The sequence below is a fragment of the Hemicordylus capensis genome, chromosome 5, assembly GCF_027244095.1.
Source record: "Hemicordylus capensis ecotype Gifberg chromosome 5, rHemCap1.1.pri, whole genome shotgun sequence".
In the NCBI taxonomy this organism is placed as follows: Eukaryota; Metazoa; Chordata; class Lepidosauria; order Squamata; family Cordylidae; genus Hemicordylus; species Hemicordylus capensis.
In genome coordinates, this window is record NC_069661.1 from 245,196,310 (window position 1) to 245,219,602 (window position 23,293).

The 23,293-nt window shown below is 45.1% G+C and overlaps 1 protein-coding gene across 1 annotated transcript in view; it reads left to right on the forward strand.

Moving 5' to 3' along the window:
* Positions 1–11,236: 11,236 nt before the first annotated feature.
* Positions 11,237–23,293, forward strand: part of SOX5 (SRY-box transcription factor 5) — an 876,032-nt gene continuing 863,975 nt past the window's right edge. Inside the window, exon 1 of the mRNA XM_053255253.1 lies at positions 11,237–11,322. The gene's annotated coding sequence lies outside the window, so the exon portion shown is untranslated. The remainder of the gene's footprint in view (positions 11,323–23,293) is intronic.

The window sequence follows — 23,293 nt, forward strand, 5'->3', positions numbered from 1 at the left end:
ATAGATGAGTCGACGAAAAACAGTTAACATAAGAACAGCCCTGCTGGATCAGGCCCAAGGCCCATCTAGTCCAGCATCCCATTTCACACAGTGGCCCACCAGATGCCACTGTAAGCCACAGGCAGGAGTTGAGGGTGTGCCCTCTCTCCTGCTGTTACTCCCCTGCAACTGCTACTCAGAGGCACCCTGCCCCCGAGGCTGGAGGTGGAGAAAATAACTAAATACAATGACCTTCAGATTGAAATTGAGTGGCTCTGGAAAAAGAAAACAATAGTGGTGCCAATGGTGCCCTTGGTGCAGTACCAAAAGAACTTGAACACCATCTCAACACCTTGGGCATCAATAAAATCACAACATATCAACTACAGAAGGCCACACTACTCAGGACAGCATGAATACTACGAAGATATCTTTAATTTATCTTTAGTTATCCTAGACCCTTGGAAAGGGCCCGATAATTAAAGTACCAAATCCAGTCAATAACATCTGGTAGAGTGTGTGTAAATATAACAACAACAATAAATTGAAAGGCTGTGGCAGAAGAAGACCAAAATAATCCCAGTAGTAATTGGTGCCCTAGGTGCAATTCCAATATAGCTTGAAGAGCACCTCAGCACCATAGGGGCCACAAAAATCACCATCAGCCAATTACAAAAAGCAACTTTACTGGGAACAGCCTATATTTTGTGACGATATCTATAATAACAACAACAATATTGATAACAAAATTCAGCCATCCCAGGTGCTTGGGAAGGACTCAATGTCTGGATAAAACAAACCCATCAATAACACCTGTCTGACTGTGTAAACAAGAAATAATAATAATAATAATAATAATAATAATAATAATAATAATAATAATAATAAATTAGTAGTAGTCATAGTAGTAGTCTTTAATGAGAACAATTTCTAATAGCTTTGAAAAATTGTAGTAGATTTTCTGAGAGATAAAGTGAAAAATAAACCCAAGAATAGAAAAGATGTACTTTTGGTAAACTATATCTCGGAGGACTGGAATGTGTGTCTATGTGTGTGTGCATATGTTCATGTATAAGTGGAATTAGTCTTAACCTGCCAAGAAAAAGAAAAAAATTGCAACACCTTTCAGAGATGCAAATTGACAATTAACAAAACAATGGAATCCTTCAGCCTTTCTTTACAGAGGTGCAAATTGATAATCAGGCGGCAATGAAAAGCTGGTAGCTTGAGTTCCAGATGAAGATTCCCAAAGAAAGAAAGTCGAGGGGAAAGAAGAGAGAAATCTAATACAGATAATTCTTCAGTGAGTAAATCCCAATGTCTTACAGCTCATGCATGTGCGACCAGTCCCTTTTCCCTTCAGCAAAGGGGCTGCTCTTCATGCATATACTTCCATGTTTCTGTAGCTTCCAGGCTGACTTTAAGTGACTGGAGGAGCCCTAGTATGCAGTCCTGCCCAGTATATGTGGAGGGCTTGGTGGAATAAATTACAGGGCTAAGTGGGTAGCGTAATTAGGGTTGGCCTGCTCTTCCTTCCTCTCTTTGCCACTCTGGTACTGTAGCCTCTGTTGCTAAGTGGGAGGTATTGGGAAGAGAAGGGAAGGCTGGCCCAGCACCTTTAACCCTTTCATCACCCAGATCTCTGGGCACCTGCTTTGCTGTTGCTGCTGCTCCTCCTCCTCCTCTCAGGCAGCAAGCAGCACAGCGCCCGTTGTGTTCCGCACCCAGTAATGGCAGGAGTAGCAAGTGCACACAAGACATCAGGGCCTTGTACATCCACAGTATGACAGGATGCATTGCTGTTTTTCTGGGATGGTAGGAATCTCTGCACCCAACCCTCTGCACATGTGGGCAGGGCAATTCCATATGCACATTAGAATTACCTGATTCACACACGCATGCAGGAGTGGTCCCAGAGGCGTGACTAGGGAAAACAGCGCCCGGGGCAAGCACTGAAATGGCGCTCCCCCCACCGCGCCCCCCCACCGCTCCCCCAACATACTACATTATACTTAGGTTTTTCCTCACAAGCGCCCGCCGCCGCCGCCAAGCCAGGCTACTGACTGGCTGCCAGGCGCCAGCAAAGCAATGGGGGGGGGGTGCAGGCGGCGCGGAAGGGAAAAGGGGGCACCAACGCGCTCCCTTGACTGCTGCAGCGCTGCTGCACTGAGCAGGAAACATTTGTATTAACAAAAAATAAATAAATAAATAAATAAAAATTGGTCATGGCGGCGCCCCCCACATGACCAGAAAAGATGGCGCCCGGGGCACGTGCCCCCCTGCCCCCCCTATAGTTATGCCTCTGAGTGGTCCTTTCAGGAGGCAAGGTGAAGCAGTAGATTATTGGAGTGCCAGCAGAGTGGCCAGCTGCCCCTGCCTTCGCCATGGGAGCAGTTCCTTAGGACCCATCAATCTGACCCTTGCAAACTTTGCAAGGAATGCCTCTCCTCACACTCCTTGCAAAACTTGCAGGAAGCACGAGGAGAGAAGAGGAGGCTGTTGGCAACCTCCCTTCCTCCCCTCCCATGCCACTTTCAAAGCTTGCAAGGATTGGTTTGGAAAGGGGGCTGGCCCACACTCGGGGCATGAAAGGCAGCATTTAATACCTCACCTCAGATATTTTGGTGTCTTATGCTGTGCCCCTGCACCCAGGACAATGCTGCATTGGGCCATGGCTCTTGAGAGCCAGGTAGAGATAGGATAGAGACTCTAGCAGTTGAACTCAAGTCTGGTGAACTACTTTGGATTTTGGGGTGCTCAAGCCTCCAAGCCCTGTTTAACCATATCAAGAAATAGGAGGAGAGCTGGTCTTGTGGTAAGAAGAATGAATTGTCCCCTTTGCTAAGCAGGCTCTGCCCTGGTTTGCATTTTCATGGGAGACTACATGTGAGCATTTGAATGGGAGACTATGATATTCACCTTTGGGGATGGGTCTGCTCTGGGAAGAACATCTAGGTTCCAAGTTCCTTCCCTGGCATTTCCAAGATAGGGCTCAGAGAGACTCCTGACTGTAACCTTGGAGAAGCCACTGCCAGTCTGGGTAGTCAATACTGAGCTAGATGGACCAATGGTCTGACACAGTATAAGGCAGCTTACTATGTTCCTATGAGTGTGCAATATTGGACCTTACAACTGGCAGGCAGTAAAAAGCCTCATGGTAATGAGCAGTAGCTTCTGGCTTCTGTACTTCAACTCCTGAGTAGGGGTGGGCACAAAACCGGTTTGGTGGTTCAGTTCAAATTTGAACTGAACTTGAACCAGGGCAGACAAGTACAGTTCTGGCATTGCTCAACCCCCGCCCCCCAGTTCTGTTCAAATTCAAACCCAACTTGAACTGGTTCTAAAAGGTTCTACATAGGGTATAACTGGGATTCGAACTGGCCTGTTATTCCCTATGCAGAGCACCTAGGGGAACAAAACCGGGATGGGTGGGAGGCACCCATGGGTGCTAACCACCAGCCAAACCCTAAAACTATCAGACACTCCTGTGATCTTTAGTGATTTTTAAATTTTCATCATTAAAAGATTTTTAAATTTTCATCATTAAAAGATTTTTAAATTTTCATAATTTCTGCCATAGGGAATAATGCAGATTTGAGGTGGCCCCAATTCCCCCTTGGGTGTGCACAGGCTCCCCAAAGCAGGTTTGGGGGTGAGGCACATAGGGCAAAAACTCCCCCCCCATCCCCAGGGTGGTGGGTATATGGGTTTTTAAATTATTTTTTTTTTTTAAAAAAAATTGGCCTGTATGACAGTTCTCTCAATGAATTCCTATGAAAAATAACTTACAAAGCAACCAAGAACCCCCACACTGTGGATTCAGCGCTCAGACATCTTCCCAAGTTCCCAGGGGCTTTAATTTATTTATTTTTAAATCTCCTAAAAAAAAACCCTAATCCAAAAAATCTAACTTAAATACCTACCCACCCACACCACCCAATAACAACAACAACAAAATACACAAGGGGGGGGGAACTAAGGGGACCTGTGCAAACAAGAAGCAGCAGCCAGCCAGGGAAAAATCAAATCAAAAGGGGGGAGGATGGGAAATGACAAAAAACCAACATGGGGCAGGCAGGACAGACCTGGAAAAAGCAACAGAGAAGACTTTCCACAGCCAGCAAGGCAGCAGTGGCGGCATCGGCGGCGGCAGCAAGCAGCAGCAGTGGTCTCTCTTTCTCTCTCTCTCTCCCGCTGACGCAGAGTAATTTTGCAAGGCCAGGGCTTGCCTTTAAGTACAAGTGCAATTTCCCTCCTTTGGAGCCCCACCACCCTTTCCCCTCCCCTTTGGCCAATAGGGTTCTCCCTGTCTGGCAACACTGCAAAGCCTACCAAAGGGCCAGACACATGTGGCCAATCAGGAAAGCAGGAGTTCAGCCAATCAAATCAAGTGACACAAGTGCCACAAAATGCCCACCAGCACCTAAAATGGAGGTTAGAACTTTCTAACCGGTTCGATCTAGAACCAGTTCTAAAAAATTGAAAGGGTGTTTGGTTCAAGTTTAAACCATTGAACCAAACCGGTTCGAATTCGAACCGGTTCTAACTCAAACCTGTTAGTACAATCCTACTCCTGAGGCCTTAACAAATTGCCAGTTCTTGTAATGAACAGCAGAATCTCAGGGCTTCTACCCCAGAAATGTGCAGCTGCCCATGGCCCTGGACTGACCCTGACACACAGTGCACAAGAGATCAGGTTGGAACTAGGGAGCTGACATTTCTTCATTGATTCCCTGGAGTCTGGAAGTATGCATGTTCTCAGCAAAGTTAGCTAGAAGATTTTTAATGCTTTTGCTTGCATGCGGTTCTGCTTGTTCATTTCCCTCCATCATTTCCCCCTCTGGTTTCAAATAAATCTCAGAGCACCCTCCAATTGAAATGTTTCCAATCCATCAGTAATCATATTTCCCTCCTGTGGAATATATGTAGAATCAGGATTTTTATGTCCCCCCTCTGAGCAGCTACTATCTTGGACTTTTTTTTTTTTTTTTTTGGCCATATAATAGCTTTAGATATGTCCTAGCATAGTATGTTGACTCCTATATCTTGTTTATTGTTAATTTCTAGAGATTGGTTTCAGGGTTCAACTAATTCTCCCCTTCAGGGTTCTGAGTTAAGTATTCACCGGGAACCATCTTCTTATGCCTAGAATATTAAGTAAACCCTCCAATATTGCTGGGTAGCTATAGTATTCTGGCGCATTGCAGCATGCCCAGCTCAAAAGCAGAATCTGGCATAGGGACACTTCCTGGAGAGGAAGACTGTGTTCTGTCCCTTGAGAGGGGGCAAGGGCAGGATTGCACACACAAACTTCTACTACTGTATTTATCTGAATCCAAGACTAGTCCCCCCACCCGCAAGTTCTTTGATGTTGGAAATTGGCGGGGGGCGGTTGACTTAAATTCCAGTGTCCTCTTCCTTTTGAGTAAAAACAGGTATAACCTGTATTTAACCTGTTTTTTTGTTTGTTGTTGTTGTTTTTTAAAGGGGGTCATGTTAAATTCAGAGCTGTTTTTTATTTGGGTAAATATGGTAAATATCTTTTTTTTCCAGTGTCCTATCCCTGAGTCAATGAGTCATGAAAACTAGACCCAGCAGGCCCAATGGGTACTTTTCAAGAATCAGATAGGGCCACTCCCTTGGCACCGTCCCCTCATGTGCAGGCAGCATGTGAAAAGGAAACAGAACCATGTGTCAGGGGTGTAGCCACCGTTGGGCGACAGGGTTCAAAGAACCAAGGTTGTTGCGCCTCAGGGGCCATGCCTCGAGACGCCCCCCCCCCCGCATCTGACATCAGACGCGGGGGGACATGGTTTAGCTCCTGAATGGGGCCCCATGGCCCCATTCAGGAATTAAAGGGCCAGCGCTACATTCACAGCATGACCTAAGGCAGGGATAGCCACTTCTGGCCGCACTGCAAATGCAGCGCTGGCTCCAATCTGGCTCCTTAAGGGGGCCATGTGGCCCCGTTCGGGAGCGAAAAACATGCCCTCCATGTCTGACGTCAGACGCGGGGGGGGGGGGTGTCAGGGCCACGAGGCGCAGCCCCTGAGAGGCAGCATTCCAGGTTCTTTGAAGGCAGAGAGAACCACTCCTGGCCACGCTGTGAACTCAGTGTTGGCTGCATGGCCCCCTTCAGGAGTTAGACCACGGCCCCGCATCTGATGTCAGACGCGGGGGTGTGGCTTACTGTCTGCATCAGACATAGGGGGCAGGGTGAGGGGAGGCTGCGGCAGCAGCCTGATACGGGCTGCTGCTGGCCTCCCTCTGCTAGTGCCATGTTTGCTGGCCATAAGTCCCAGCACTGGGGCATGTGATAGCCACACCTCTGGTGTCTACACTTTGAACAATAGTGCAAAAGAGCTGCACATGTATAAGGCTTCTCTATGCATTTAGAGGGGCAAAAGAGCCCCTGGTGGTGCAGTGGTAAAACTGCCGCCCTGTAACCAGAAGGTTGCAAGTTTGATCCTGACCAGGGGCTCAAGGTTGACTCAGCCTTCCATCCTTCCGAGGTCGGTAAAATGAGTACCCAGAATGTTGGGGGCAATATGCTAAATCATTGTAAACCGCTTAGAGAGCTTCCAGCTATAGAGCGGTATATAAATGTAAGTGCTATTTAGGAATCCTGCTTGCCCGGGGAGGGGATGCCCTACTTTCAGGGAGCGGCCAGTGTAGAATCCAGAGTTGTGGTATGCAAGGACAAAACAGTGGGTTGAATCAGGAATATTGATAGTTAAATGAAATAGATATAATGTATAGAGAGGCAAGTGCAGACTGCTTTTCAGTGTTCTTGCTGCCATTCCATTCCCTACTCATACATTCCCTGCTTATGTTGCAAGGAGGAGGGAAAGAGGAGAGCTGGTCTTGTGGTAGAAAGCATGCATTGTCGCCTTTGCTAAGCAGGGTCTGCCCTGGTTTGCATTTGAATGGGAGACTACATGTGTGAGCACTGTAAGATATTCCCCTTAGGGGATGGGGCCACTCTGGGAAGATCACCTGAATGCTTGCATTCAGAAGGTTCCAAGTGCCCTCCTTGGCAGCATCTCCAAGAGAGGGCTGAGAAAGACTCCTGCCTGCAACCTGCCACTGCCAGTCTGTATAGACTCAGGGATTCTCAACGTTGGGTCCCCAGATGTAATTGGACTTCAACTCCCATAATCCCCAACCAAAGGCCACTGGGGCTGGGGATTATGGGTGTTGAAGTCCAATAACATCTGAGGACCCAACGTTGAGAATCCCTGGTGTAGACAATACTGAGTTAGACCAACCAATGGTCTGACCCAGTATAAGGCAGCTGCCTATGTTCCTATGAGTGGTCAGCCTGAATGTGCTCTGGAATTCTTTTCAATGAGCACAGAGGTTCTTTAGCAGGCAATGGGAAAGGGGTTCCCTGAGGGAAGGAAACTTGAAAATCACAGACTGGTCAGCTAATAAATTGCAGCTGAGGATGATGGGAGTTGTAGTCCAACAACAGCAGGAGAGCCTCAGGTTGGCCACCTCACCAGACACTTTGTAAGAACTTCTACCAAGTCAGGCTGCTAGTCCTTGGTGCTGTCAGTGGCTTGGTGGACACCTTTTCCAACCACCCAAAATTTTTTATTTGGAATTGTCAAGAAAACTGGAGGTCTCAGAGAATGTGCTCTGGTTTACCATCTTCTGTTTTATGTTTTATTTCATTGAGCACATTTCTATGCCGCCCCATATGAACATCTCTGGGCAGTTTACAATTTAAAAGACAATAATTAAAACATTAAAACAATTTAAAATATAGATAGAAACTCAAAAACTTTAGAACTATAAATTAGGTTATAGGAGAGGAGAGCTGGTCTTGTGGTAGCAAGCATGACTTGTCCCCTTAGCTAAGCAGGGTGTGCCCTGGTTGCATATGAAAGGGAGACTAGAAGTGTGAGCGCTCTAAGATATTCCCCTCAGGGGATGGAGCCACTCTGGGAAGAGCAGAAGGTTTCAAGTTCCCTCCCTGGCTTCTTCAAGATAGGGCTGAGAGAGATTCCTGCCTGCAACCTTGGAGAAGCCGCTGCCTGCCTGTGAAGACAATACTGAGCTAGATGGACCCATGGTCTGACTCAGTATATGGCAGCTTCCTATGTTCCTAAAGGCCTGCTTTAAGCAGGTATATTTTCGGATTTTTCTTAAAAACATCCAGAGAAGGGGAAGCTCTAATTTTGTTAGGGAGTGCATTACAAAGTCCCAGGGCAACCCTGGAAAAGGCCCAGTTTTCGGTTGCCATCAACTGAGCTGGTGGCAACTGCAACCAGATAGTTCTCTTTGCCAGTGCAGGGCTTGGCCTCTCATTACCATCTTCTGTTTGTGACTGTTATTTCTTCATTATACTTGTATCCCACACTTCCAGAAAGTTGTTCAGGCAGAATGCATGGGGTAATTCCTTTTTATATTCACAACCATCTTGAGAGGTACACAGGGGTGCACCTAGGTAATTTTGGCACCTGGAGCCCCCCACCGTGAGACCCCCCCACCTCCTGCCGTGCCAGACCTCCAGTTTCGTTTTTTTTAAATTTCAGCCACTGTGTGGCCATGGGGTGGCTGCCGGGGGAGGGGTGAGCTGAGCAGTCCTCCTCACCCACCAGCGGTGGTGGCTGCAGCAATCACTGGGCCTGTCCGTTTGGCCTAGTGGCTCTTGCTAACTGTGAGGCGCGCCTGCGCAGTTGAAGGAGATCATCCCAAGCCTGTGACATTCACGAGCTTGTGATGATCTCTCCCAACTGCACAGGTGCACCTCGCAGTCTGCAAGAGGTGAATGGACAGGCCCAGCAGTTGCTCCGGCAGTCACCACCGCTGCGGGCGGGGGGAGGACTGCTTAGCTCACCCCCTGGCAGCCACCCCTAGGTTGTGACACAACTGGTGTTATTGACTGGTTTGTTTTATCCAGACATCGAGTCCTTCCCAAGGACCTGGGATGGCTGAATTTTATCATCAATACTGTTGGTTATTATAGATATCGTCGCAAAATATAGGATGTTCCCATTATTATTATTATTATTATTATTATTACATTTACAGTATATCCCGCTCTTCCTCCAAGGAGCCCAGAGCGGTATACTACATACTTGAGTTTCTCTTTCACAACAACCCTGTGAAGTAGGTTAGGCTGAGAGAGAAGTGACTGGCCCAGAGTCACCCAGCTAGTTTCACGGCTGAATGGGGATTTGAACTCGGGTCTCCCCGGTCCTAGTCCAGCACTCTAACCACTACACCACGCTGGCTCTCTTGTCATCCAACATCTGCAGGAGGACCAATGTTTTGCAGACCCACTTTATGAGCAGAACAGCTTCTTAGATATTTTGGAAGAATCCCACCCACCCATGCCACACACCCACAAATGCCCTCCAATGTGTGCATGTGTGGTGGTGGTGGGGCTTTGACTCTTATGAAGCTTTTCATGGAACTGGCCGTCCCTTTGAACTCAACACTCATTGTGACTTACAGATCAGCTTGAACCTGCCAGTCCGACCATACTCGGGCTGTTGACATGGAGGCACTTATTTTAGCAGCATAAAATACTGATTCTGATTTAATACTTTTGGAATGACTCTGTACATTTAATGGAGTAGTTTAGCCTCCTACAGCCACATAAATAAAGTAGATGAGCGTAATAACATAGAGGTATACGAGGCAGGAAATGATAAAACATATTTGCTACCTTGCTTTCTCATTTATAATCCAGGATGCTTGTTTACAGCTTGGGATGCTCACGAAATCCAATTGTAATCCATGAAGATCCATCGGCACTTTAGCGAACTAAGCCAAAAAATAGTGCTTAACTGTAATGAGGACAAATAGGCCAACATTATTAAAATAGGACATTAAATCCTGATTTGGCTCAGTGTTTGAGTTACAAACTGAAAACAATATTACTTTGTTATAGTGTATAGGTAGTTAGCATTATACTTTCCAGCACTATAGTATTGCGGTGAGAATAGGTTTGTCACCACCAACACAGATGACTGTTTTAATAGAATTTGACAAATTCACAGAGAAGAATTCTATCAATGGTTATTAGGCACGTAGCTGAAAGCACCTGGAAGCTGCAGGAGGATACCAGATATTTTAATGGGGGCAACAAACTTGGGTAAATGTACTAAATAAAAATGTTGCAGGCAATGCTACCCAAAAAATAGAACCTTCTGGAGCAGTACACCTCTGATTCTCCTATCTTGGGAGCAAACAGTGGGGATGAATATAACTTTTGTCTCACTTGCTGGCTAGTGTTGGGATAGATTATCTTTGGGTCCAATCCAGCAGCAAAACTCGGTTAATAGGGTATTTCAAAATGTCTATCTATACCTCTTCAGGTCACCTATATGGAATAAATTTTACAAAGGATGTGCACAAATTGTATTTTTCAATTCAAATCTGAATTTTAGCTTGTTTTGGCATCTTTTTTTAAACTATCAGGGGCCTGGATGATTTTTAAAAGGTGCCAAATGGCCCTTGAATCAAATTCAAATTGAATTTCAAAGATCTGATCAAATTTGAATCAAATTTTCCTTCTAAGGGGGGATTAGATTCAAATTTACTCTAATCACCCCTTTACATCCTTTACAGAGTAAAATTTACATCCCTAAATTTTACTCTGCTTGAAGGAACATAGGAAGCTGCCATATACTGAGTCAGACCATTGGTCCATCTAGCTCAGTATTGTCTACACAGACTGGCAGCGGCTTCTCCAAGGTTGCAGGCAGGAATCTCCCTCAGCCCTGTCTTGGAGTTGTCAGGGAAGGAACTTGGAACTTTTTGCTCTTCCCAGAGCGGCTCCATCCCCTACGGGGAATATCTTACAGTGCTCACATGTAGTCTCCCATTCATATGCAACCAGGGCAGACCCTGCTTAGCTAAGGGTGATTCATGCTTGCTACCACAAGACCAGCTATTCATGCTTGCTACCACAAGACCAGCTGTCCTCCCTGAGGACAGAAGAGCAAACTGAATATTACAAACACCTTTTCCAAAGTCACATCAAAAGTTGTGTGAATAATAATATATATATATAACACAACGCTAGTCTATTGCTATGATGGTGTATCCATATGTGGTTGAATATACATGACCATTTACTAAGTGGTCACTGACCAGGGTATGCATGTAAAAACAAGCTTGCAAGGGAGCCCCATGACAGCATCCCAACCTCAGTAACAGGAAGCACCTGTGCAAGCATTTAAGCACTTCTGCAAGCAGAATGCAAGTGCTACCATTTATTTAATTAACTGCCACCGAAACAGCAAGGAGGGGGCACTACAGATTGAGAACTTAATCCTAGGAAAGCAATTCTTTAGAAACCTACACTTTTCAGCTCTGTTGTAGCAGGTAAGGCTTGAACCTCAGCCTGAAACTGATGGATTGAGAAGGACCACACAGTGTAGATTTAGCTAGAGGAACTCTGTTTATAAATCTAAATGTAAGCTGTTAGTCTCTAGCTCACAATTTTTAAGCCTAAAGTGCAGCTAGCTAAAGCTGTAGGTTGAGATTTCAGGCCAGTTTAAACGTGCAGTTTAAAACCTAGAGGGTAGATTTAGAAAAGTGATAATTATTGGATGTCTCTTTGTCAAAATGTTCTACCACCTCAAAGGGGCAATTTTTAGGGTGAGAATAAGCAAAACCCTACAAAAGCTTCACTCAGTTGACCTAGTCAAAGAAGCAGTTAGAATTGGCGTGTAAGGATAACTATGAATGTTATGGCAGTAACGTCACAGTCATTCTGAGAAGAATGTAGCCACATCAGCCAATAAAAGGAACTACAAAAGATAATTACATCAGAGATGTGTTGGGACAGCTATGTCTAGCAGAAAGATATTCAGTCAAACCTTTTGTACTCTGATATTATGGGCCATATCCCAGAAATGGAATTTGCCCTATACCAGTTTTGAGTGAAGCTGGTGAGCTAATTTGATCCTAGACACTTCCATTACCAGTTGCTTGGAGGTGTTCAGATTTGCTTATGAAATAGTCCTCTGCCGGCTCAAGAGATGGAAATGAAGCATTTAAAAGCTGTCTCAGAAAGAACACTGCTTTCCCCGTTTCCCAGTTCTGAATATGAGTTGATATTAATGTTAAGGATTCAGGCAAAGTCATCAGGTGGGGGAAAGGCAGACATGCCCAACTAATAATGTTCTTAGGATCTTTCCTCAGTATGGTATTTTGAGGTTTTTACAACAAAGAAAAAAATGTATTTCTTGCCAATGAAGCCAGAATTTTGAGACAAGATTAAGTAATGCAAGCATGCATATTCCTTATGGATGCAAATGAATGGATACCTTTTGCTAAGATTTTGGTTAGATCTAATTAGAAATCCACTAACACATTTCAAGCCAGGTTTAGCTTCTCTGGAGACCAGCCTTGATCACTAATGAGGAAGTGAAATCAGGTGAGAACCAAGAGAGAGCTGCTCTGAAGGCAGAATTTGAGGGTGGGAAGTGCTGATGCTGTCTTTCCCTGGACAGAGAGGGGGAAACTCCTTCAGGCATCAGAACATGCCCTTCAAATATTTTGCAGTTGAAAACAAGGATACACAACCAATGCCTCTATTCTCATGCCAAGGATCACGGGATAGGTCTCATATGTAATGATGGGTTCCACCACCATTACACATTACTGTAGAACTTACTCTAGGGGTGGTGGTGTAGTAAGGGGAAAGTGAGCCTGTGTTGACACAGGCACCTCCCTCCAGTGGCAGCAGCCTGCCTCCCCACCTCACAGCTGCGGCCCCTGCTGGCAGTTCACTGTGCTCTCCGTCCTCAATGGTACACTTCATTCCCCATCTCCATCCCTGGCAGCGCCACCACTTGACAGCTGATCAAGTCATAAGCAATTTCTCACCCCAGGTTGGCTGAGAATGGAGAGTGCACATGCCCCTCCATTCCCAAGTGGCTCGGGATCAGAACCTGGGTGGCAGGAGCATGGTGGAGTGCATCAGGAGCACAGGAATGCACAATATGCATGCAACAGGAGCATGGTGCAGCAGAGGTTGGTGAGGAGCTTGCAATGGGGGCCCATGTTCCTTGGATGCCCTGGAACACCGCTAACTCCACCCCTGTCTAGGAGTGTGCCAAATGATGTGTCTGCAAAATGATTTTGAGTGACACCCCAACTGCTAGGAGGACCATCTGCTAGGATGCCTGCTGCCTGCTTCAGGTTGGTGTTCCACTGCTTGCTGTATTAGGCAGCAGGATCAGTGGTGGAGGTCTCTCTGTTTGTGCTGACTGGTGGGCTCTCTGTCTCCTGAGTGCCAGCATTTTGAAAAAATGAGCATGCACATGTGAAAGAGCGCCAGCTGGCAGCCAAAAAGACCTCTGCCGCCACTCTTGAATATCTGCAGGATATTGTTAATAGGGATATGCAAACGGGTTTGGGGTTGAGCCGAACCAGCCCTAGTTGAGCTCAACCCTGGACCGAACCCACCCTCCCAGGCATTCGAGGGGTTCACGAGTCTTTTTTATATTACAATTTTTTTTAGTACTTACCCCCTGTGGGGGGCTTCTCTGAGGCTGTGTGTGTGTGGGGGGGGGTGTCCACAGAGGTTCCCCCTCCAACCACCAGCCTCTGTTTGGGCAAAAAATTGGGCATTCTTTGGCCTGTTCCAGGCCTTTCCTCCATCATGGTGGCCATTTTGAGAGCCAGCGTGGTGTAGTGGTTAGAGTGCTAGACTAGGACTGGGGAGATCCGAGTTCAAATCCCCATTCAGCCATGACACTAGCTGGGTGACTCTGGGCCAGTCACTTCTCTCTCAGCCTAACCTAATTCACAGGGTTGTTGTGAAAGAGAAACTCAAGTATGTAGTGCACCGCTCTGGGCTTCTTGGAGGAAGAGCGGGATATCAATGTAAAATAATAATATTATTATTAATAATAATAATTTTGGAGGCCGCCGTGCATGTACAATGGGCCCCTGCATGAGTAGGTCATGACCCAGGCCACGCAGAGGCCTATTGCTCATGTGCAACCTCAAAAATGGCTTCCGTGAGGGGGAAGATCCAGAACAGGCCAGAGAATGCCTGAACTGGGAGGTTTTTGCCAAAACAGAGGACCGGGGGGGGGGGCCTCCACAGACCCCACCTCATGGCCTCAGAGAAGCACCCTAGAGGGGATAAGTACTAAGAATAAAAATATTTTTTAATGTAAAAATGCATTAAAATTAAAAATGCACCCGAACTGAACTGGGGGGTGGGGTGTTTGATGGGTGGCAAAAACGAATTGGCCCAGTCCTGTTTGGGTCTGGTTCAGACTTGAACCAAACCAGGCCAGCCGGTTTTGCACACATCCCTTATTTTTATGTTAACTAAGCTGCATTGATTCCACTTTCCGCTGGTCCTGTTCAAAGAAAAGCCATGTGAGAGGGCTCTGTCTATAATTTGTTTCCTTCTCAAACTTGTGCAGACCTCCTGGAATTGAAAAGTAACCACGTCACATATTTCTCCCTCATAGTGGATACACTTCAAACATTACCAGCACAGAAAAGAACATAATGCCCAAGAAAGGAGGGGCATTTCCCTAACCCTGAGAGGAAGGCTGGTCTTGGGATAGCAAGCATGAATCATCCCCTTTGCTAAATGGGGTCTGCACTGGTTTACATTTGAATGGGAGACTACATGTGAGCACTTTAAGATATTCCCCTTAGCTGATGGGGCCTCTCTGGGAAGAGCATCTGCATGCTTGCATGCAGGAGGTCCCAGGTTTCCTCCCTGGCATCTCCAAGATAGGGCTGAGAGAGACCCCTGCTTGTAACCTTGGAGATGCTGCTGCCAGTCTGGGTAGTCAATACTGAGCTAGGTGGACCAATGGTCTGACTTGGTAGAAGGCAGTTTCCTATGTTTCTGTCTTCCTAAATTGTGTTTGGGCTATTTATACCAAAGAGCACATGAGTTTCACTGTTTGATACATAAAGAGATTGGTCTTGAATTCCTTCCTTATTTAGAAAAAGATATGCCACAAATTACCAGATGATCATGTGGCAAGTGGCAGCTGATTGCTTTCTTCACTTTGCTTTTATTGTGCCCTTCCCAAGGGCATCTGGTTGGCCATGGACTTGTTCTGATCCAGCATACTTAATTTTTACTTTCTTGTGCTTTTGGCTGCATACTAGGCAAGAGAACATATTGCCCGACTCTGATTATGCTACTGCTTGCCCTGCTGCTATTTAATAAGGGTGTGCAGAACTGTTTCGAATCAAACCGGATTCGATTCGAATGGGACTGGTTTGAATTTGAACCAAACTGGTCTCAAAAAAAGGTGGCCAGTCTTAGTTTGAATTGAGTTGCCCCCGGACCATTTCAGACTGGTTTGACCCCATTTGACAGTTTGAGGGAATCTGGTGTGGATTCCCCTATACACTCAAAAGGGATTCCTGCCTTTAAAAGGTTTCTAAGGGCAGCCGGGGTGGTGGTGGTGGTGGCAGCAAGAGGGCACCTTACTGGTGCTGGTGGCTCCTCTAAACCCCGGCACTTCCCCCAGCAGTGCAGCCCGTGTGGTGATGTTATGGTTGTGGACTCTACGGATGCGCAGAAGCCATTTGTGTGACGACCACGCATCTGCGGAGGCTGGAACCACCCTGTCGCCACTCGGGTCACACTGCTGGGGGGGCAGTGCTGGGGTTTACAGGAGCCACTGCTAGCGGCAGAAAGGTGCCCTCTCACTGCCCCCCCGCACTTAGAAACTCTTAAAGGTAGGGTTCCCCTTTGATTGTAAAGGGGGGTCCTAAATGGATTCCCCTTGACAAGCATATCCCCTCGAAGTGGGTTGAACTGGTTCTACACGGTTTGACTGAACAGACTTCTGGCCGGTTCAACTCAACTGGTTAGCAGATTGGCGGTTGGGTTCGAATTCAAATGTGGAATGCTCTCCCAGTGGCTATTCGCTCCTCGGTCTCCATCACAGTTTTGTAGAAAGCATGTCAGCTCTTGGCTTTTTACCCAGGCTTTTATATGATGATCTCTATTGCTGCTGCTTTGTATTTTGTACAGTTCTTATGTTTGTATTTTAAATCTTTTTAGTCAGATTTGTTTTATACTTTAGCGTAATATTTTAATTGTGTCATTTTTATAGTCTTGTTTTTAATTTTTGCGTGAACCACCTTGGGATTGTTTTAATGAAAGGCAGTATACAAATTTAACAATAAATAAATAAATACAAACGGTTCCATGCACACCCCTACTACTTAATCCACTGGCACAGTGGGAAACTCTGAAAATATGAATGGAACACCCACTCTGATCCCATAATTGGCATCTTAAACTGGCTCAGCAGCGTAGTTGGCACCTGTGTTGGTGCCGTGCTTCCCTCAACCATTCTTAGAACTTGCATCCAGCACGGTGCAAAAATGCCCAAGTAGGATCTCAGAAGTTAGGTTTTCAAAACATGAATATCATATTGATGAGCAAAGGGTGTGTGTGTGATGGGGGGGGGATCTCTTTGTTTCAGCTTGGAGAGCTAAACTTCTTACAACGTGACATAACTTAACAGGTTGTGGAAGCCATCCAGGAAAGATTCAATTGTCTTGAAAGTCAATCATGCAAATGTGCTAGCATCTGCATTATCAATTATTTGTCAGATCCCCCCCCCCCCGCTTCCTTATGTGCGCCATATAAAACTACCTAAACACTGTATTTAGACTCTCTATCAATGACAGCTCTGTCAGTCTGCTGTAGGATTACTGTTTCAGATGATAATAGCTCTGGAGGCTGGAATCTGGGAAGAAATAGGACACTTTTATCTGGCGGTTGTAACTCTTAAGATGGCTTTTTAGGTAATTCTTATCACTGAATGGGGTGGGGGGAGCACCATACCCCAACCCTGACATTGAAATGCATTCTGCAATAAAATGTAGAGTGGTTCGGCAACTTCTAAAAACAGACTTCTTTGAACTGTTACCCAGAAATACAGCAGCATGGCATTGAAGTTGGAGGCTAAGAGACAAAGATAACAATGCCGATCATTGTATTCCTATCTCTTCTCCTGATTTACATTCAGCTTTGCCCCCAAACTGCTTCGGTACAAGTTTTTCAACGTCAAACATCCTCTGCACACCTCTTCTTCGGGTTTTAGCTTGAAGGCAAAACCTTGACTGCTTTCACTGCTAACATAATAAAAGAGATGTCGTGTAAGATCAAATTGCATTCTGGGGAGGATCTGCTTGTGAACATGACTTAACACTACTTCTTCCACTCTTTATTCCAAAGTTGGATGCAAACAGTATTGGCATTAGCCGATTGATTAGCATTTCTTCTTTTCAGTGCTGCTTTACCATGTGATCGCAATTGCCCTCTTGTTACAGGGATTCTAACCACGCTAAATGAAGTTAGATCTGCTGTTGGAATTTTCGTGAGATTTGTGACATTCAGACAATTTACTTGATCTCTCTTTAGCATACCTGTTCATGCCTCTTTGTGTGTGTGTTTTTTTGTTCTGATTGACCTTGGGGGGCCTTAGTGCCATTTGATGAATCTTTTTGATCAAATACCAATTAACAAAACAGCACTGAACTTCTCGAAGAATTTATGATGCTTCAGAGACTGTCATCCTAAAAATCGGACAATGGTTTTATCCAGTTTTATACTTGGGAAATATGGTTTCACTATTCTCATAAGTTTCAAAAGAAAATTGGGAAGACTGCAGTGGGATTCTGCTTTGGAGTCAACAAGTTGGAACTGCTTGGTCTCAGTTTGATCCGGAATGAGGGATCTTGCTTCCTGACAATTTGGGCTAGTTCAGCACAAGACACCAGTAAGGTGTCTGGGGATAAGACTGCCATGTCATTTCAACCAATTGTGTAAAGTCAATTACTTTCCTAACAGCAGTTAACAACCAAAGCAGTGTACTGCATGTGGGAGGATGCTGCACTAGCTAAATGTGCTACGTGCTTGTACTCCAGAATGTGTTGTGCAACAGGGGTGTGCCTAATTTTATTTAATTGGAAGTTTTTACACAAGAGCTCAGTAGCGCTCTTGCACAATTTTTAGCACAACTAAGACTTCCTCTTGCACTAGCACCACAATACTCACCCCACATGAAGTTTGATGCTATGGATGTTGTTGTCCAGTGAGTTCTTAATGCTTCAATTAAAAGAAATATCCAGAAAGAGCAATGAAATTGAACATTCCAAGAGGAGAGAAATAAGAGAGGACCACGAGTTGCCTTTAAAACTCTGAATGCACATCTGCTGTTCATTTCTTGAAATTTCTCTCTCTCTGTGTGTGTATTTCCCCTACTTGGTGTTTACTTTACATGTGTATTTTCTACTCTCTCTGTCTGGTCTCTGGTCTCTGGTTTTATACCAGCCTGTCTGTTGCCATTTCAAGAGTAATTTAGCCATTTCAGGATCTCTTTTTAAAAAGAAGAAAATGGTGTAAAATGGGAAGCACCCATATGCAGTATTCTCCCTTTTATTGTTTCTTTTGTTTTCATTTGGTTTTGTCCCCCTCCCCTGTTTTCTTTTTGTTTGCTTCAAGTGCATTTCTTGCCATTTACCTTTGCATTAGCATTTCCTATTGATTGGCCATTTTTTTTTAAAAAAAAACCTGTTTATTGCCCTGTTTTGTTTGGCTGTTCAAGAGCTAAAACAAAAGCCACCCAGCCCTATGAGGGACATATTTGCATGCAGCAAGCGTTGCCCGAGGAAAAAGTAATTGCTAATGCATATTTATGTGGCACAAATTTGCCATTTGTTTATGCATAAAATTATCAATAGTGCGGGGCGGCCCAGCCGTAGAAAATGGTGACCTTTTTTAGCTTAATAAATAGAAATCAGCTGTTATTGTGAAGAGATCAGCCATTTATTCTATGTTGTGGGATGCTGCAGAAAAACGTAGATGGGTGCTGGCAATATCATTAAATGGAAGGGCACTGACCCTTTTGGTATAGTATATTATACTTTTATCTAATAGGGGATAAATGACTCAGGTTGGGAAATAGATTGCAAGCCTCCTCTGGCCCCCTCCAGACTATAGTCTCTCCTGCCCCTCGCTTAGACTGAACGGAAGAAGAAACTTATTGCTAAACATTTTGGCAGTGCAGAGAATGGTCTCCATTTAAAGTTGTTCTTTTAACATTTTTACTTATAAATGTTATACATGGACAGGCTCTGTGAAACTTCATGGCCAGGGCAGAGGTCATTTTGGAGCTGGAGAAGGGAAGGCTTCTGCCCATGTCCTCCCTCTCACATACTCAACTACTTCTTCTGGGGTGTTCTAGACCAGGGATTCTCAACGTTGGGTCCCCAGATGTTATTGGACTTCAGCTCCCATAATCCCCAGCCCCAGTGGCCTTTGGTTAGGGATTATGGGAGCTGAAGTCCAATAACATCTGGGGACTAAACGCTGAGAATCCCTGTTCTAGACTAGGCAGGGCAGGGCAGGGCAGATCAACTGGGCATGACCCAACAAGCAGTTGGATTCAGAGAGAAGTCAGTCGGGCTCCTCTCCTTTTATAATCCCCCAAATAACATGCAGGGGTCATTCACACAATCAAAAATGGTTTTCTACCTGGGTTTGGGAGCCGTGTGTGCTCCCAGTTTTCAGTTGTGTGGAAGCAAGGTAGGAGGAAAACCAGGGTAGAAGTGATTGTGTGGAAGCAAGATGGGAGGAAAAGCTACCCAGGTTTTCCTCCTACCTTGCTTCCACACAACTGAAAACTGGGAGCACACACAGTTCCCAAACCTGGGCAGAACACAGTTTTTGACTGTGTGAATGATCTCACAGATTTACAAAAGCCTCCCCCAAAAGAAGACTCTACTTTTTCCTTGATGACTTGCTATGTTGGGCTGAGGTGGGTCTCTCTTGAAAGGACTTCCACAGTGAGAGGCAAGCTCCACTTTGGGAAGCAGGAAACACCTGGACACCTGGGAGATGTATTCCCACAGGTCTCATTTCCACTGCCATTTTTTGAGAAGAAACAGCAGGAACCCCTTTTGATAAGTAGGAGAGGCTTCCCCTGTGTCTTACTGTCTTCATATCCCAGTGAAAATGAAAGAAGACCCTCTTCTCTTCTAAGCCCTCTGTCTTTGTACCAGAAAGGGTTTGGGGGAAGAGGGGATTGATGGTGAGCACAAATAATGGCTAGCTAGTGAGTTAATCTTAAATGTGTGGACCCCAGGTGAGAGGTACCCCACAAAGTGCCCTTGCAAACTCCGCCTACATGACTCAAATAGAGACTGCATGGCCACTTGTCAGGGATGTTGTACAGCAGTTTCCTGCACTGAGCAGGGGCTGGAAGACCTCTGAGGTTCCATCCAACTCTAAACGTTATATGACTGATGGCACCTTTTTCCCAGTCCATTTAGGTGCTCAGCCTTTCAGATGCAGGATACAAATGGGAAGTGCACCACTGTTGAGCATAATGTGTGAACAAGTGAATGTGTATTCAGATCTATATGTGTAAGAATAAATGCAATATGTAATCAAATAAATAAATAAATAAATATGTGCCGCTATTGAATACACATGGTGCATGCATTGACTGTAACAGGTTAATGGGTCTTCTGAGATGTCCAGTTTAGAGTCACCACTCTTCTTAAACCGGTAGGAATTTGAGCAGGAAGATTGCTTTAATGAATTTCACCCGTTTTTCTGGTGGCATTATAGCTACAAGGTGTCAGTGTTGAAAGTCCCATAGTTATACTGTTTCTCTGACACCATTGCTGCTAGGTTGGCTTTCTATATATGGCTCAGTAAACCCCTTCCGCTGCCTTCTGGATCATCTCTAGATTAGCAAGAGTAGTAGTGGGCCTCTGGGTTTAGCTGTGGAGTATATGGACAGAGAGAGCATCCTCTTCTCTAGTGGCAACCCTAGTTGGGGCTCAGGGGTGTAGCTAGGGGAGAGGGACCCCATATTCACCCCTCTCCCTGGCAGCCCCTCAGAGTGAGGGAGATAATGAAGAAAATAGGGAGGGGTGCAGCTGGGGGCCCCAGGTTCTTTGAACCCATCTGCTCAATTGTAGCTGCACCCCTGGTGTGGCTTATCTTGCAAGATGGAATGAAAGAGAAGGTGTTACGACCGAGTGACTCTTCTGGACAAGGGAGTTGCTCTACCACCCCCACACAAAGTGGGGGGTACAGAGAATGCTTCTAGGGGCTGTGAGCAGCAGCCCACTGACCCCTGACACCGATGCTCTACAAGAATCTTTTGAGGCATAAATCCAAGTTTATTTGATAGCAGTGAATATTATGGGGAAAGTTCGTATCTTCAAACACCTGAACAGGCCAGAACCTAGCTTTACCACCTCAAAACTAGGGCTTAGACTAGGTTGCACATGTAGCAGAATGAGTGGAGAGAAAGAATTGCATCACTCCTGACAGGGGGTGCATAATTGTGTGTTTTAGTGCTGCTCTATTTTAAAAACAACTCCCTGTTAGTAGAAATCTTGCATAGCAGACAGGTTCTAATACAGTCCTCCCCTCACCCCGCTGTTTTCCTAGCTTTCATTTGGCAGGGATTTTGTTTCAACATATTTTATGTTAAAGAGGGAATATTTAATGTCAGAGGGAATATTTAAACATGGTATCCTCTGATTCCAGTCCAAAGTGGAACAGTCCCCTCTGCCACCTTGAGACTGGACCATCTCATTCCACCTCATAATGTGTCAACCAGGCTTTATCTAGGGAACCTAAAGAAAAATAGCATAAAAATTACATAATCAAAAGTGTTTGGACTGAGGTCTGAAGGACATTGTGCCCCTTTTTTATTTACAATTCCAGAGCAGTGTTTTATAACATTATATTTTTGAATACATCAGCTTATATAAAAGGTTTCTTTTTATTTGCTGCAGCTTTGTGATTCACCTTTGACTCCTAACTGCAATTTATCAGCCTTCACTTCTAAGTGAGTTTATCAAACAAGAAATCACTTTCACCCATCAGTGGGGTCAGGAATCTAGACAGCAAAATGTCTGCTTTATAGGGAAGATAAAATCCTTCTATGAGTTGCTGAATTATTTCTGAATAATTAAGGGTCACAGCATAATGGGTGACTTTAAGTTTGACTTTAAGGCCTTTGGTGTGACAGAGGTCACCAGCCTTTGGGAATGAACCACTTCTTGTTTATTCTTGATGTATCGACTGTCTAAATCAAACACTGTTAATTAGAACTTGGAGCTGCTGACTCCTTGATTTCCATGATACCAGCCAACATAAATATATATGTGAACCATGGCCTTCTAGCTTGGTAATTTCTAGGACTAATAATGCATATTTTTATCCATGGGTGACAAATCTTTTACAATTGTGTTCCAACATATAAACAATAAGTTGGTGAATGTTGTCATTTACCAGTTATTCTTAACATTTTAGGAAGCCTGACAGGAAGTGTCTGGAATTTTTGGTGTTGAGGCTTGTTTTGATATTTTCCTCTGACATGGACACGGTCTTTATCTCTTAAATGATGGCAGTGAAGATGATACATGGACATTTATTGAAAGCACCTGAATGGCTTTAGCATTTATTGGTAAATGTCAGAATTTTCCCCTCTGGATTTCTTAAATTCTTGAGGGATGGTGCTTCCTAATGCAGTGGTAGGTATCATGCCCAGGGTATTGTAAGGGTGGTGGAGGAGGGTGGTCTATGCATGTGTCCCTAACCTGCTCTCTACATGCTGTCAGGGGCATGACTATAATTGAATGGTGGGGGGAGAGGGAGAATGTTCCTCAGCCACAGGGAGGGTGCCTGGTGTCTGGGTGACAGCTCGCTCTTCAGTCTTCACTGTTGGTGTTGTAATGTTTGAGTTGATTGTAGTAAATAGATATGTATGGTAGTAAATACAAAAGTTTCCGAGCCCGGGGAATGCATGCCTGCAAGCATGTATGTGGAAGTGTCTGTGTTTGTGTGGGTTGTGTGTGATGTTATTTACATAGGAACAAAAGAAGGGTCATGCTGAGGATGTTCTGTTTTTCACCAAGTCCTTGCAGTTCTTCTCCTGCCAAGGTATAAGAGTCAGGAGAAGAGGGAAGGAGCCCCTGAAGCCCATATTGACTTCTCGTCCCAGGGCCCACTCCAACCTTGCTACACCCCTGCATGCTGTTGTGTTCTGGAGCCTGTGCTGAAAAAAAATGAGGTGAGAGAGGAATGATCCCGTGGCCTATGGGAACCATTCCTCTTTCAGGGACAGTACCACAAAGCACTCAGTGATTTGCATGTGTTCCAAGAGAATGCACACAAATTCTCAAGATGTGTAAATTCATAAATCCATCAATGTGATTGCTTGATAGGGCTCAACAGCACCTTTCTTTTTCACCACCTCCCCTGCTGGGCACCCAGAATCATTTGTGGTGCAGAAAGTAGGCAGAAGCATTATGGGCA